General features: G+C 39.8%; 1 protein-coding gene across 1 annotated transcript in view; it reads left to right on the top strand.

The window, feature by feature from the left end:
• Positions 1-14,682, top strand: part of KYNU (kynureninase) — a gene marked incomplete at its 3' end in the record, with an annotated part of 57,846 nt that overhangs the window by 34,057 nt on the left and 9,107 nt on the right. The window lies entirely within an intron of this gene.

Here is a 14,682-nt window from a genome sequence, read left to right as displayed (position 1 = left end):
ACATATGTACAGATGCAGAAGAAACTCCCTGCTTCAGAAGAACCTCATTAGGCTAATATTTGTTGCTGACTTGTACAACCCTTTTCATTGATGCAATAAGTTTAGATATTTTGGTTATCTGACTTTGTTACCTCAGATGGGTTGTTTTACGTTAATTTTAGTAAATTCTGAAATTGTTAATATACATGCTCACATCTAAATACATTTCCTCTTTGAAGTCTGCTATCAGTTCTAAACTAAATATAATCATAAAAGAGAATGCTTATTATATTAAAAACAAGTAACCTAAATCATGCCTATGAGACTGTTTAATGTAAAGAGAATACTTAACATCTTCCTTTAAAAATGGATTTTTTAAATCATTGAAGTTTTTGGTTGGTGAACAAAATCAAAGACAATTCAACTCTGTGACTAATAGCTCTTTAATACTGGCATGTTTTCATTAAAATTATATCCACTGTTAAAGCTAGGAAGCATTACATGGAGATCTGTGTTCTCAAAGACTGCATAATCCATGAAAAGCTGTGCTATCAAGTGAGGTTAGCTGCATTAAGAAAAAAACCCTGTTTTTTAAAATATTATATGACTGTATTATTATATATTAGTATATTAAGAACAGTAGGATGAATACTTTTAATTCACTGACAAATGTAAACATTTCTTTCTGGCTGTAATGCTTGGAGAAATTGCTGGCACTTGCTTTTATTTTAGCTTGAAGAAGGCAAACTAAGTCAGGTTTCAGAGAGAAATAATGTTATAATAAACAGCTTTGCTGCAGTATGTGTTGGTTTCAGACTGTCTAGACTCCCAGAAGATAACAAAATAACACTGATAAGTTCTTCTCTGTCACCCATAACAGAAAACTCATTAGGATGACATATGACCTGTTGTGAGTGGTTTCAATCCTCACATGTGAACACTTGCAAAATATCCTGAATATCTGGGTATTACTTGGGAAAGTTTTTTTGTTTTTTTTTTTTTTTTCTGTTTCCCTTTTAGTGTAGGCATTGCTCCCTGCAAATGGCCACACCGCTGGATCCTGGTTGTGGGGAGCTGGGAAGATGCTGAGCAGTGGAAAAAAGTGGGCCAGCTAAAAATCACAGAGTAGCAATAGGAGGAATGAATAAAATCTCAAGGACTTTGAGTCTTTTTTTTTCCCCCTTGATGAAACTTTGAAACTTCTGTGAGGGCCCTAGCTTGGTATTGTAGGTAAGAGCTTAAATTATTTTTTCCTCAACCAGCTTCTTCATACATAGTCATTAACTTGTGTACTGAATCTGGATACTGAATGTCTTACATACAATTGCCTATACGAAGAAGGGTTTTTTTTCAGCCTGGGGCCCAATTAAAGATATAATTCCAAACTTCCTGCATAGGCCCTTTGCATTATTTAATCATAGTTATTTCATATTTCCTGAGATTTGATAATCACTCACCAAATTGTTTGTAGTTAATGTGCCCCGGTTGCATTACTTTTCTTTTCTGCATCAACCAGCCATTTCAGGTCTCCAAATAAAGCAGTGAGACAAAGGAGAATTTGTCTATGTCAAAGTATTCAATTTTATAGCTGATTTAAATGCAGAGCAATTTGCTGTATGTTGTACAATCAAATAGAGTGGAATTTAACTGCTCTGGAAGTTGCAGGTTTTATGTTGTATTTAAAAAGTCTCTGGCTGTCATCTGAATCAAGGATGACACCCAGTGGCCAGACAACTTCATTTAAAAACAGAAGCACCAAACACTTTGTTTCTTTGCATCTCGGCCCACACATAAGTGGGTAATTAAATTCCAATCCGGCTGATATCCTTTTGTCATTTAAACTGCCTGATATATTGTTTTTAACCCATAGCCAATATTATGTAAGTCACTTTACCCACCTGTATAGATTTAATTTGTCTCATCCTTCATATTTTCTGCAAGATATTGACTGGGTAGTTACTCTTACATCGAAATAATGTATTGTATTTTAATATAAAAATGTATGTTCTGGCCATAATTCAGAGAGGCAGACCCAGAATGTCTGCCAAGTGCCTTTGCCTGTTACTGACTGAGGCTGGGGCAAAAAGGACTTGGGTATTTGTTGAAAATTAAACAGCTCGGTCAAAAACCTTAATTTTAAACCCCCAAGCCCAGCTACTGCCCATCCCCAAAGGCATTTAGGTATCTTGTTTTAACTTACCTTCATTCCACGAGTATGCTTTTGTTTATGCGCAGAGTCTTGCTAATAAGAGCAGCGTAAGCTAATAGGCGCTCGCATTGTAGCTATGCCCAGTTTCCGAAACTGGGCTCCCCTCTAGCTGCTCCCCATGGGTGCTGCCCCATCCAGAACTTGCTCCCTGGACAACAAAACAGTTATTTGCTGCTGCTTTATTTTAAAATGCAGCTTGAGAAAGAGTTATTAATTTAATAACCTTACCACAAGCAGCTGGGGCCATGCCGAAACTGTTGTTGTCTTGAGTCCGCAAACCGAGGTTGTGGCAGCCGAACTGCAAACCTACGCAACCCAAAACTGGTGTTATTCAGTGATACCACGTCACACCCCAGCAGACAAAAGGCAACATCAATCCCACTTCTCTTCTTTGCAGATGTGCAAGCTTCCCACAAGAGTTTTAAAAGTTGGTAATTCACCAACTTGGAAAAGAATTTATGCCCAAGAGAGCAAAGTTTGATCCTTAGATCTGATGTCTGTAGCCTCCATCTTCCAACCAACAGAGACTCGTATGTGCCACTGCAAACACCGTCCCGCACTCCCTGGCTTAGCTAGGGAGAGTCCTCTAATTCACTGCAAGGGCCATGGGTCTGGAAGTTACATGTTGTAACCATCCTAATTAACATCTGTACCCAAGTATGTTGGGTAGTCCTTTGCTAGTCCTCTATCTTTCTGCCTAGAGCAGTAAAACTGAATCAATCTGACATATATGGGTCCAATATATCCCTATTCTCTCATGATCTCACCTCCTTTGAAGTCTCTTTTAATACTCGAATAGCTTTTTTAATACCTGCTCTATATATCACAGTGCAATATATTCTTGGCTAATTGTGCTAGAGTGATTTCTCTATGGGAAGGTTTCAAATAAAAAAAAGACCTGGACAGAGCAGAGCTATGAAACGCTACTGAAAGTGTTTGGTCAGTGCAGGCTGATCCTGTGCCACCAAGTTTCCACATAAATGCAGTTATGTTTTGGAGGAGAGGTTTCCAAGACAGAGAGAACTAAGGTGACCTACTGATACTGAAATATTCATGACTAGATTTTGGGCTCCAGAAAAGTGGGATTTTTTTCTTTTTTCTTTTTGCTTCCCGTTTCTCAATTTCTCCATTTATAGAAAGAAGGATAGCTAAAATCTATGAAGGAAGTTAGCTATAACAGAATGTGAATGTTTTTAAGCACCTGGGATAGAAGGAGAAGTCAGGTGTTCGCAGCAGAGTATCTGCAGCTGCAAATGTACAGTCAGTTCAGCTCTGCTGTCAGTCAGCATAAGGGACAGGAGGGGACAAACTTGCAGCGTCCTGAGATAGGAGAAGAAAAAAGTTCTAGTCAAATCCCTGTAAAAAAAAAAAGTAAGACAATTTAAAAAGATGAAAGGGAAATAAATGTATGTAAAGCAACCAGGAGAATAATAATAAGCCTTGGCAGAGGATTAAATGAAATTTGTACACAGTCTAGTGTTTAAAATGAAAGGATTTATCAAGACTTAACTTTAGCACAGACTAGCAGCAGGTAGAGTTTAAAAATAAGAAGTTTGTGTGATGTGAAGAAATGCTGTATGTGCAGGAAGCAGCTGATGTCCAAAGAGCATGTGGACTTCTACTATAGGATAAAAAAAAGTATCAAAGAACAAGAAACAAAAAGACAACTTTTTCATACTAGCTTTGCAAAACACAAGATATCGTCAGACAATTTCTTCATAGACAGAGGTGAGTTATAAACCCTTTCTCCTAGACCACTTTCCTTTTTGGTGTCTTGATTCTAGTGAAAATGCCAGAGCACAAATGGCTTCTTGCTACTTCATTATAGAGATCTGCACAGCTCTTTGGCATGTGAACTTTTACCTTGGCATGAGGTAAACAAAAATACACTATTCCAGCTATGTACATCTTCCCCTCCCCATTTTTCCCAGGTGCTCTGAGTCCCCACCCTGCTCCAGTGCAGACCCTTTCTTCCCAGTAACTTTGTTTTGCAAGAGGTTGCCCAACTCCTTCCAGGGTTGGTAGCCCCAGCTGAGCTTTCCTTCAGTTATTTCCTCGGTCTATGAGGAGATACCACAGTATTCCTTTTTGAATTAGAGCCACATAATCGCCAAACTAAATAAATAGCTGAACTTCCATGAAACTGCTGAAAATAATGTAGCTTTGGAGCAATGTGAACGGGGAGCAAAGAACAGTCACAAAAAGATTAGGAAGGTTGTTTTATATCTACTCTATTGGAAAGAACTAAAGCTGCTCTTGTTTAAAATGCTTCAAGGAATGCTAGACTGAGATGGTCCAACTCTCACTGACCCTTGGCGTCTATCAGCTCTGCGTATCTCAGCACTACTGAAAGTTTTAGCAGACCAGAGCACCCTGGCCCGGCCAAGGAGAGGATCTGGAGAAGCAATGCAGAAATTCCGGAGAGCTGCGCTGAATGCAGCAAGGTGGAAAGTCAGCGGTCACAGATGGAGGCGTACCTGCAGCTGTTTGCAGCAGGGTTGGTCACTGGTCCTAGTGGACTCAAATTGTGGACTAATGCACGGATAAACTATTCGTGGAGCGCAACACGTGTCCCCTGAGTGCATAAAGCATCCAGTACTCAGGTAGAAATGAACTGTTTCTTTGCCAAGGAGATAAGAACAATTTAGCTCCTTGAGCTAATTTAGAAACCAAAAGTTAAAACCTCCCTTGGGAAGAGACTGTTTAGGAATAAAGGCATGGGCTAATTAGGCTTAATTGCATTGTCTTGGGACAAGTGATTTATTAGGCCAATCTAGACCCATGATGGGCCTGCAGGAGCGTGTTATCTGATTCACCAGCAGAATGGCAAATATCCAAGAGCATTTTTAACTTTGGAGTGAATATCTGGGAGAAAAAGAAAAAAAAAAAAAAAAAAAAGAGAGGTTAATGTGCATTCACATCATCTATTCCTGTTCTCATTTCTTCAGCTCTGTACATCCTTTTATGTGGCTCCCACGATTGCCTCCTTGTTCTCTGTCAAGCATTTTCTCTCTATCTTCCTTCAAATCCTCCCTTGCAATTAAGCTGTATCTCCAAGCAATCTTGCTGTTTTTCTCATTATAAATAATCTTCTCTTTCTTTCCTCCCTGAAGGTCTTCCCCTATGTTTTGTCATCTTTGCCCTGCTTAGATTTTTAAGGTGTTTGAGAGAGGAGCTGTATGCTTCCTTCTAAACTCATGGGACTATGTACAAGTAAGTGTGCTGTATATCAAGTCTGCTTCACTTATAGGATAGTTGGAGTGAAAGGAATGTGTTTTCATTCCCTGTGTGTACTCCCATGCTACTCAGACACTCTTAGTTTTGAAAACTCAGACCTTAAAATGGAGCATGTGGAAAATCAGAGAAATGGTTTCTGTCAGATTTCTCAAATATGTACAGTACTGTTTTTAAAAACCATGGTGCTGTACTGATTCCTGCTTTTCATGCCTGTTATCAAGGCATCAAAACGCTGGAATAAGTAGAGATAATCAAGTAAACAAAAGCACTTAGCTTTTGTGAGTCATGTCTTCTCCAAAATAGTATTTCTAGCATAGGTGTGTTTGGCTGCAGGTATCTTGAGTACAGATTTGGAGATTTTATGTATATTTAAACCTCTGTTTAACAACTTGCTCTTTCTGTTAGCCAAAACTCCACCAACAATATGAAGGAATGTCATTTAAAACATGATGCTTGTCATAGCCTTTTTTTTAATAATTTTTATTTTAAGGCCGAGACTGCTCAAATTCTTGCAATATGTTTTTAATGGTATTCATTCTTCAGTAATCACTCACTAAACTAGTGAGCTTACGTGTTAGATCTGAGCAGATTCAAATCTCTCATGCACGTCTCCTCTGGACCATGCTGATGGGACATACACCACTTAGTCTGCTCTACCACGGCCTTTCCCACTCCCAGCCTCAGAAATGAGAGGGAGATGGCTTTGTTCCTTGTGGATGCGGTTTCCCACCTGTGGCCTCTAGATTTTCTTCTCAGATGGTGTAAGACACAACTGCTTAAACACATGAAAGGAACACAACAGACTTAGCCTGTTGGAAAGGTGAATGTAGCCTGAGGGCAACTCTTGCATCCCTGTTGACTAGCAAGGAAGAGATCCTGGGGCTCTCCTTGGAATCCGTATGTTTGCTGTGATTTTCTTTTTCCCCTGCTTCAAAGGACTTGTGTTGTTAGCTGCCTGCTCTTTGTGCCTCAGTTCTCCACTTCAAGAGAGGTAGTTTTGAAAGCACTTTGCTGTGTCTTGATTTTTCTCAATAAGAGAAGGCTGAATGAACTTCCAGAGATGCAACACTCGAGCTGGTGTCACCTTTAACAAAATGGAAAGAAAACCTTCTTTACCTGATGTTTTAGTTAGTCTCCCCTCTTATCCTTATCTTAATCTGTATATTTCTGTATCTACCTCACAGAACCTTTCTCTCTTAGGGAGGAAAAAGTTTATTTTCAACAAAAAATGTCAAATAAATCTGCCATTTCCACTAAGAGCTTGCTTGCCTCTGTGCAGAAATGTGCTGGAACTAATGCAATTTTGCATTTGGGATTTCCTACTAGATGTTGACTCACTTTCAGTATTTGATCATTTTTCACTTTTTCTACTTCAGATGCCCACTTCTGGTACTTTCTATGAAGATTTCCTCCTAAGATTCTCAATTAAAGCTTTAGTCTACACATGTCCTTTAAAAATGAGAGGTGCTCATGCTTTTGTATTAGTTCATTAGCCCACAGTAGGGAATCATTTCTAAGTTTCCCTTAATTGATGTGTTTTGAGATCATGGTATGCCTTGAAATTGCTCCAAGCTGAAAGTACCAGCAATAGCCATTATGCTTTTTTTCCATTAATACAGTTACCCTTTTTCCCCCCATTTATGTCCCCTGGAGTATATTCCTGTAACTGTCAGTTACCGGTTCAGATGGGATCTCCTGCACTGCACGTCTCCCAGAGCTACCCGTGTCTCTGCCCTGGCTGAATACCTCTCTGGCTTTAGCCTCAGCTCTGAGACCACGCACAGAGCTCACGTTGTGATTCATATCACAGCCAGCACCTGATTCAAGCCATGAGCATTTATAAAGGTAATTGGAAGGTCGTTGTCCAGGTTAAGGAAATAATTCAGCCTCTTTATTTCTTGCAAAGTTGTTTTTCTGTGTGTGAACACTGAGGGGATTTTGTATGGGTTTTCTTTTTTGCTCGGTTTACCTCTTGCGTTTGTTTCCACTTGTTCATTGGGTTTCTGGTCCTCACACCCCATCTTTCTCTTGGCTTCATCTCTCCAGAGCTCAGCTAGGAGAAGATGGTCTCACCAGGGCATACAACTCCATATTTTCCTTTTTCCTTGGACTCCCTTAGTCAAACCTACTTTATCTTCACCATTGCTATGGGCAAGCTAGATCATTTCTTTTGCCCCCATCCCATTTCCTTTCGTGCTAAGTCCAGCAAAGCAAGTCCACAGCCTGTTGTCCTTTACTTCTTGCCCATCTCCGCATGTCTTTGAGTCAGGAGCTTCTTAGAGACCTTCGTGACATATACTGTTTCTTCTTGCCCACACGCTTTAAGCCATCCTTCCTCTCGCTTTCCATTTGTGAAATATTTATTTTCACAGCTGTTTGCTGGTGGTAAGCTCTTGCTATCACAGTCACTACTTCTCATTTGCCATTGAAGTCATTGGCAGCCCTTGCTGGCAGGTGCCTCTTGCTTCCCCATACTGCATGGGAATGACAGGGCAGCAATTTCAGTGTGGGGGACAGAAATCGGTGCTCACTTGTGTGTCTGAAGAGCAGTGTCCAGTAAGCTGCTGGGAAGGACACTGTATCCCTCTCTTATCCCCTTCCTTCTCCTAATTTCTCAGTTGTCATAGCATCAAATCAGGGAGATAATCACACCAGTGCAACTGTTTTGGGAAACTTGTAGGATTTTTTTCTGTCCCATGGCATGAAAAGCAGCTCCTCAAAGTGAAGAATTATTAATTTCTTTAGCTGTGTACAGTTTATTGAACAAAAATCTATTAATTTCCTAACCTAATCTAGTTTTTCAGCATCCCTCTGGTTTTATTGGCGGTTTTATGACTTGACTTTCTAACAACCATTGTAAGCAAGGGCAGAGAGGTTTATTTGATCAGCATGTGTTGGTGGTCAGTGCTGCAGATACAGTTAGTTTGTGACACAAGAATAAGCCCATATAAGCATCCTTATCTGATGGCCTCTCACCTGCTCCTACAGTGGGAAGGGCTTGGGGGGTCCTGAAACTAGTGTTGGACCTCGTGTCAAACATTTTGACATACATACATTGGACCTTGTGTCAAACATTTGATCTCATGTCAAACATACTTTAGGGCCCAAAATACCAGTAGTTTTATGTGCTACTGAAAATTAGGGCAACTACAGCCCTGTAAAGAAAGGTCCCAAAGTTACAATTCTCTCATGTTCTCTAGTGACAGATGAAATTTGAATTTTTGAGGAGAGGCTCTTTAAAATAACTCTGAAAGATGCCCATTTCTGTTCTCCTTTAATGATTTCATGTCTTGGACTTCAGCTCAATAAACTCTGTCCGAGTTCTTTTCTCCTTGAGAGTCACTTAATGTTAGTAAATGTTTTGTAACCCAACTACTGGATTCTGTGGCAACTCTGCTGACACTTAAAACTGAATTCAATTAGTTCCAGGCACTGACATTAAAAGTAAAAAATAAAGAATCTCATCTAACGTGGATTGTTTTTTGTTTCAGGCAAAAAGCAGAGGTGATAACTCTTAGATTTTAGCTAATAAGGATTCAAGTATGATAAAGGTCTTGCATTAATATTGTGATTACTGTATTCAGAAACAACAAAGACCTGAGGAAGCACAGCTTCCCAGATCTTAAAATTTTTATATTGTCGTTCAGTCAGATACATGTATTATTTAGAAATCTATATCTAGATATCATCCCCTCAAAGATTCATTCAAGGGATTGGGAAGACTCTATAGTTCAGTAAATGCGTCATAGTAATCAAAACCATCCAAGTCTCCTTTAAGTCAGAATTCACATTTAAAAGTACCTCTAGGAGGGATTGTTGCTTTTGCTTCTTGTTTAATTTAATCTATTTGAAACAGCCTAGAAAAAACGACTGGATTCTTAAAGAATGTAATATACTGGGTTTTATCACCATAATATAATTGGGGACTATTCAATACTTTATAAAAGTCGCTGAGAACTTTATTAATATCTCTATGTGTAAATTGGCTCCCTGCTTGATTTTTAATTTCTGGTGTTAGGCAGAATATTTGATTTCCTCTTACTAAATGTGCTAACGTACTCTTGGCTGTATTCCCCCTTTTCATATATCTGATATTTGGCTGGTGGAAGTGATATATGAGCACTTTGTGACAATAGTTGTTCGTAAGCTGATTTAACAGTTTTTAATTCAACTTCATTAGCCTTAGAGGGGTTGTTTTTTGTGAGACCTTTTCCTGGGATTTAATTTAAGCTCCAGTTTTGTCTGCTGCTTGATCATACCTTTCTTTTGCCTGACCACGGTGAATGAAATTATCATCCCTCATCACAAGAGCCTTAGAGGTTTGGCGGGGAGCTCTGTGCGACTCCAAGGGGCCCTGATTGGATTCACAGCATTGCAGCCATTTCTCTTTCTCATGCCCCGATCACGGCAACTTGTTCCCTGCTACAAAAGTGAACTCAATCTCCTTTTGTTTTGACCTGGAGGAGTAATATGGAGGGACACGTTGAAATTGGTGTATTCCCACTTGTGTTGACTCTAAAAGACTAACAAGGAAAAAATCAATTCAAGAAGAGTGTGTGTACCCTCCATCTTCAAATACCTATCAGCTCTAAATCACCTTGCACTTGATTGACCAAACAGCCTAGGTTTTCACCCGAGAGTCTCTCTAATTGCGGCAACAGTTGCATTAAATTCCCCACCTTGGAGAATGAGGAAGCGCAGGGAGCTGAGACCTGTCCAGCTACTTTTGGAAAAAGGATGACGGCTCAAATCTAGAGTTTTCTTAATTTCATCCATTGCAGTTGCATATTTAAGTCAGTGTCATTGTTTAGGTTATGAAACTGTTTTTCAGGATTTTGGTCTTTGCTGTTAAAATTTGCTGCCAGGCAGAAAGTGAATTTAGTTATTTTTTTAACCACGACAAGCCTCAAAATAGAGGAGAAAAATTGCCTCCCTGTAGATGGTACTGAAAATGCAAGCTACTTAACAGAAGAAAAACGTCATGCTATTAGCCTCTAATACAATCATATTACTTTGGTCTTTTGACAAAGTAAAGCCTCATTGGTATTAAATATGAAAAGTTACTACTTTCACAGTAGCAACTTTTCATAAGGAGTTTTGATTTTCTCCACTGACTTCTAAGAGACTGGTCCGTTAATAATGTATGACATTGTTCACAAGTCACATATGCTTAATAGTTAGGAAACATTTGTAATGAGTTGAAAAGGGTAAGGAAAGCATCAGAGTAGGTACAAGTCCAAAACTACAGAAGTCTGCGGCTAATAATTACCTGGCTTCAAAAGCTTTTCAGATTCTAACAGCAGATCCTACTTAGAATTAAGAACAGACATCGCACAGAATAGAGTAATGAAAGAAGTCTAATCTTACCGTTTGGGGTAAAGGATATCTAAATAGATATAAGGGAGGGGAAAAAAAGAGGCTTTAAATATAGCTTCTAGCAATCTTGGCAAGGTTTTATGAAGGAGACAGAGCTAGGTTTCCAAATACTGCTAGATTCTAACAGGGGCTAGCTGCTCACTCCCTTAATCCCCTATGCAAATCCTAGCCCGTATATATACACACACTCTGAAGTACGCTCCATAACTGACAGCTTCACAATATGTAAAGAATTTCACCCACACAGGAGGGTTGAAATCTTTGAATTCCGCTTTTCGGTGATGAAATTGAGGGTCGCTTTTCAATTATTCTTTGTTTTGATTAAACAGGCTCCTCATCACCACACCAAATATTATTTGAAATATTTATTTCCCTTCCAGCGGGCTGTTAACAAGGGAGCTCTGGGTCAGAGCACGACCTTGTTGTGGTGCCCAGTATGGAGAGGATGGAGTTGCAGTTGAATAACATGGTCGATCCACTTGGGTTTCAGTTTGGTTTCAGCACAGCTGGAAAACACTATGTGGAATTAAGCAGTAGAAATATTGATTTTTTTTTTTTTTTAACTTTTTTTTCCTTGATGTAAGTGCCACTTAGGTGACATGGATCAAAAAAACCATAGAATTCTGAACTCGACAGAAACCTGACACTGGAAATAACTTTTGAGCCTGAGAGGGTAATTTGGGGCAAGGCTGAGAAGACGGAAAAAAACAGTGGTATCAGCCATTACCTCCAAATCTCCTTTCCTTCTCTGTATTTCAAAAAAATCCAGTATAAGATACTCCAAGGAACTCTTTCTCTATTCTTACATGGTCCTCATCACTAAGTATGTAAAAACATTTTAACAAATATTCTCACCATTCACCAGAGAGTTAGGGCACTACGGAGCAGTATTTCTAGAGTGAGGGCTTGAGGCATGGAAAGACTAAATGACTCATCCATGATCAGGCAAGTCTGTGATAGAAAAGAAAATTTAAACTCCTTCTCAAACTCTACTCAGTGAGTCAAAAATTTGCTATGCAAAGCAATGAACAGGTTTTTTTCTGCTTTCTTTGAGGGGGGGCTTCTTGTCATTTATTCTGAATTTTGGCATTGAATCCAAAGAAGCACAATCATGCTCATGTGCTTGCAATAAAATTAATGCAATAAAAGTGAAATTAAAATGTATTAAAAACTTGCAATTAGAAAACTGCAATAAAATTAATGCAGAGTAGAATGCACAGATTGTGCCCCCGTTGTTGAACTGGAGATCAGGTTTGTGCTCAGAGTTTGTGGAGAGCTGTTTATAAATGGGAGTAAGAGTAAGGTGGTTTAAACGGGATGATACAACTGTTTGTATGAGTGACTTTTGGGATTGACTTTCGTCTGAATGCAGTAACATTAGCAGATGCTCCTGCTCAGGGCCTGAGTCCTGGCTACTTTTTCTATCTGTATTATGCTACGTGGAGCCCAGGACATTGGTAGAATGTACTTAGTTCTGGAACTAACCTTTCAGTTGAGGTGGAGATTCATATACGGATGTAAGGCATGCTAAGGAATACTCTTGGTCTTTAGGAGCTGGTTGTGCCATTATTTTTTTTAACCTGCCTTTTGGAACGTTGAAAGCTGGGCAGAGCTGGATTCTGAATGTGGCATCAGGAGTCTGGTACCACCACATTCTCCCGGGCAGCAGGATGATGGTCAAATCACTGTGACTGAGGTCAGTAGTTTGTTCCCAGCTTCAGGCTGGCTCCAGCCTCCAGGCTTTCTGTATTCTTTTGAAGCCTGATTCCTCAGACTTAACGGGTTGTTTATTTAACACATTTCCTGCTAATGGAGTAATATTGGAGACAGTTAACCTCTGTTCTCTAAGCCTGTGTCAAACCATACTGTGCCTCTTGGTTGTCTGTTTTAGGTCGTAACGGTGTTGTGAGACGTAGGCATGGGGAATGGATGTGCTCCATTTCATTCCTTCTCCGGCACGAGGTGGCGTTTGCAGACATAGCATAATACCGAGTTCTGTGCAATAAACTTTGGGAGCAGGGAACTTCTCATTAACATCTCAAAGCTGATTCTTACGCACGGCTAGAACAGTGCCATGAAATCTCAAGCAAATCTTTGCCAACACCTGGAAGTTTTTGTGAAAGTAAGGCGGAGCGTGAATGAAGAGCTTAGCTGCCATCCAGCAGCTACCTCAGCCGCTTTGTGGACACAGTCCACCCCAAAACTGCCTGTTTATGACTGAACTTTAACTCACGGCTTCAGACACATAGCATGCTGTGCTGGTATATGCTCCTGGTGTAGATGTAATCTAAGGAATGAATATGAAATTTCTAGGTAGCACTGTGACCTGATAACGGAGGGAAGACAAACTGTTCCACGCCCAGTGAAGCGGGCAAATGTGATATAAAGTATTACTAATTGCACACTGCATTTTTGCTGTAGCTTGTCAACATGCTTTCTCACGGATGTAAAATGATTTCTCACACAATATAACGACAGGATGCTTCCAGTGCATTGCCCTCAATTGTAAAAGTGGGGCCACATTAATAGTATTTCCTTGCTTTCTGCATCGCTACTCAAGAGTTTTTTTGCCTCCTTTTTTTGTTCTTTGGTTGGGTTTTTTTCTTGTCAAGAAGGGAAATGAGACCCATGTTGCTTCAGGCTGTAAATTATAAACGAGTAGCATGATCATCTGTAACTTCGATGCAAAGGTCAAAGGGATTTTTTTGTATTTTTTTGTATGTTCTTTAACTGCATCGTCTTTGATGTTTACAGTGCACATACATCGTGATCATTATATCCTGCACTCTTGCATCATTAATGCAACTACAAACGATCTGGCTCAAGTTATGAACAACCAGCGCTTCAGTCTAACACAGAGAGATATGAAGGAGGAAAATGAGCTCAATAAAAATACTTATTGAAGGGATTGTTCCCTGGTGTAAATATGCTTAAAGAGACTGTGACTAAATGAGAGGATACTGCTCCTTTCTGGAGTCATTTTCCAACCCAGCAAATCTTTGTTCATTAATTTGTAAAATAAGAGAGCGTTTTGGGGTAAAAACAAGGAATCTGAAAGCCTTTCAGCTATATTTCATTATATGCCTACTAGTTTCATGAAATTGAGCTAGTGACAGTTTGCTTCAAATTTTGTGTGTCACATTTGAAAACGACTTCTGTGCATAGACTGGAAAGCTGCAGAATTTTCTGGGAAAGTCTCAGTGCTGTCAAACCATGAGGACACGGGTTTTATCTGAGGGATAAAATAGAATAATGCATTAGCTATTTTAAAATTTATTATAGTTGTGGGTTTGTAAGGACATGCACACCTCACAGGAACAGCAGCAGCTGATCCGGCACTAATTTACTCTCCCTTTTGGCATTCTTGCAATGGATTTAACGTTGGCTTTTGCTGCTGGATGGGGAGGTGTTAGCTGCGGAGGAGAGCACCGCTGCCGAGCAGCCGTGGGATGCTGCGGGGACCGGGGACAGGCAGCAGGATGCCATCGGGGCACACACCGCAAGCCGGTCATCGCTCGGATAACCGTTTGGATTAGCGCTGTGTTAAAACAAGACATGCGTTTACACGTAAAAGGCAGTGACCAGTAGAACATTATTCTCAAAGGTTTATAGCGGAATGTTTGCAAAATTAGAGCCTTTTCTCCCCAGACGCACGGATTTTTAACACGCTTCACAAAATGGTTTTTCTCTGCACTAAGAAGGATGTAACTGTAGAGTCCAGTTACTAACAAGTTTAAGGTGTTTTTAAACACGAGCACATCATATAGGGCCTTTCAGAGCATTCCACATTTTGCAAAGATTATGGTTTAGAATTCCAATTCAATTTAGATCTTTGTATCTTTGTTTTTGAAGCAGGAATAGTCAAAATGGTGACTGCATTT

Source organism: Phaethon aethereus (genome assembly GCF_964289735.1).
Source record: "Phaethon aethereus genome assembly, chromosome: 6".
In the NCBI taxonomy this organism is placed as follows: Eukaryota; Metazoa; Chordata; class Aves; order Phaethontiformes; family Phaethontidae; genus Phaethon; species Phaethon aethereus.
Note: the sequence above shows the minus strand (reverse complement) of the source record. Positions and strands in the feature narration are given on the sequence as shown.